The sequence below is a fragment of the Oryzias latipes genome, chromosome 6 (genome assembly GCF_053564925.1).
Source record: "Oryzias latipes strain Hd-rR chromosome 6, Olatipes_Hd-rR_3.1".
In the NCBI taxonomy this organism is placed as follows: Eukaryota; Metazoa; Chordata; class Actinopteri; order Beloniformes; family Adrianichthyidae; genus Oryzias; species Oryzias latipes.
The window spans coordinates 2,676,457-2,679,073 of record NC_136242.1 but is presented as its reverse complement, the minus strand read 5'-3'; the positions used below and the strand labels follow the sequence as shown (position 1 = coordinate 2,679,073).

General features: G+C 45.7%; 1 long non-coding RNA gene across 1 annotated transcript; it reads right to left on the bottom strand.

Moving 5' to 3' along the window:
* Window positions 1-282: 282 nt before the first annotated feature.
* Window positions 283-947, bottom strand: LOC111947502 (uncharacterized). Its single transcript, XR_002873362.2, has 2 exons — window positions 666-947; window positions 283-588 (listed from the first exon to the last, which is right to left on the bottom strand). It is a non-coding gene; the product is annotated as an uncharacterized LOC111947502 (long non-coding RNA).
* Window positions 948-2,617: the final 1,670 nt, after the last annotated feature.

Genomic DNA, 2,617 nt, shown 5'->3' with positions numbered 1-2,617 from the left:
TAGGGGCTGCAATGTTGATATTAGCATTAGCTGGATATTGTCCGATTGAATTCATCTGGGCTTGAGAAATTATTCTCAGGCGACGAGAAAGGTCCTCCTGAATAGCGGTGACCCGGGTGATGGTACTGTAGAGGAGGTCCAGAAACAGTCCGTGCTGGATGACGGTCTGACGTAGATCTTCCGGGTCAGCTGGGTCTGGGTATTGGCCAGTTTGTTCTGTCATGGCGTCGTAGACGTAGCAGACCCAGATGCTGGAACCCGGAAGAAAACTCACAGCAAGGATGACTTTAAATGGATTTATTTTACCAGAGGTAAATAAGTTTCTGAGGGGATGTGGACGTATTTCCTCCGTGGATTGAACTTGGTGTTTCCTTTGAGCTGATGCAGATGAAGGGGAGGGGGCGACACGAGGACGCGTCGAACTGTGGATCCAGAGGGAGCGAGGCTTGGGCGCTGAGGACAGCGGGACCGGCTTGAGGTAAGGCGTGGACGCCGAGGACGGCGGAAACCAGCTTGGAACGAGGCGTGGATGCCGAGGACGGCAGGACCAGCGTGGAGGGGAGGAACCAGCGTGACCAAGGTAGGAACCTGAAGGTGAGCACAAGATGTGGTAAGTATGGAGACAAGATAAACTTAGCTGAGACTAAGAGGCCAGGCATAAGCACCGGAGTGAGTATAACAAACTGGCGTAGAATTCTGGTGAGAGCTCCCTTATGAAGACCGGCAGGATGATGAGAAGATGAGGATCAGCTGGTTCCAATCAGCAAGGTGGTGAGAGCTGTAGGAGGGGGGGAGGTGAACTGACAGGCACCGTGACAGTTTTGTACTTAAAACATGTTTCATTGTGGTGACACTGTATGCTGCAGACATGAATCATATTAAAGATTGTTGTTTTCACTGCTGTCTTGTTTCTCTTTACATTTGCCTCATGTTACAAGAAGTAGGAATATGTTTTTACAATGCAGTTGTTTGACCTTTACCAACAAGTTAGCATTGTCTCATTTGGTGAGGTCAGAAGACCAAGTGTGTATGTACACTGGACAGGAAGGTAACACGTGTACATACCCAGCATTTACGACTGAAAGAACCATGTAATAGAGTGGAAATAGGACTGACTTTCTTTTACAGTACAGTTTCATTGTACTTAAGGGGTAAGTACCAAGTAATATTCAAGTGAACATACCCAGTATTTAGTAATGAAAATACCATGTAGTTGAGTGGAAATAGGGCTGACTTTCTTTTACAGTACAGTTTCAGTGTACTTAAGGGGTAGTTTCTGTGGTAAATTCATGGTAAATACCATGAAACATGCAGCGAGTGCAGACCTAACGGTCAAGGTACTTTATTTGTACTTACCTTGTTCTTACATGTGGTAAGTACCATAAAAGACACCTTTGCACAACATGTAAATACCCAGTAAGAATATTATAAATACCCAGTATGTACCACATAGGTATGAACCAAATAGTACCATATAAATACACAGTAAGTACCATGTAAGTACAGAGTAGACACAGAAAGTACCATGAAAGTACCCAGTAAAGTCCCATAGAAAGTACCATGTAAACACACTGTAAGTACCCCGTAAATTCCATAAAAAGTACCATGTAATTACCCTGAACGTACCCAGTAGTTACTCAATAAGTACCATGTAAATACCACTTAAGTACACTGTAAGTACTGTACTGTAAAAGAAAGCGTTACCCTTAGTTTTTACTTGGGATGGGTACCAAACAGAAACTCTATTCCATGTTGCTGCCAGCAACATATTGTAGCGACCTGGGGGTTAGCTCCACCTTCAGCCCCTAAGGCTCATGGGAAGTGGGGAGTTTTGGGGTAAAACCTGAAGTGCGAGTGTTGTGAACTGAAGTGACCTCCATGCTGTTTGGGCTGTTTGGGTGTGCTGGAATAAACGGGCTTGTTGCTTAAAAGCAGATATTGCCTCACTCACTGTTTCTTCCAACCTGAGACTGTCCGGGGTCGTGCGCTGTATGGGGCACGGACAGCTCTCCAATAAAGCCTCTTCATGAGCCGATTGGTGTTTGCTACCCCGCTGAAGTGACGGTCCGGCTGGATCGTTACAATATAAAAACACGGATTGCAGTGCTTTTTAGCTGGCTCAGATAAGAACGAGTTAAGTGGTTTTTACAGAGGCTAATGTACGTAGCATCGGCTAAAATGCTATCGGTAAAGCGGGTCAAAGTTCTGCAGAACCTAACAGCAATGGATTCTAGCTCAGCAACCTGATGGATCGGAGTGATGTGTACAAAGCTCTGAAAAAAGGCCAACATCGTGGCGATGACCGTTACTGGTTTACTTCCATGTGTGTGAGAATGTGTGGCTGCAGCTCCAGTGCAAAAGGGATTTCCCTGGATCTCAACACCATGGAGACCTGCCACCCGCTCCCCAGGAGAAAGGAGACGGATAAACCAGCGATCCTCATCAGGTTTGTGAATCAAAAACATTAGCTAGCTCTGATGAACCAAAGGAAGAATCTGGAAGGATCTACTGTTTATCTAAACGACCATCTGACCAGGAGGAATGCTGAAATCACCAAACATGCCAGGCTTCTCAGGAAGTGAAGCAGATTGACAACACTTGGGTTAAAGGCTGCAGG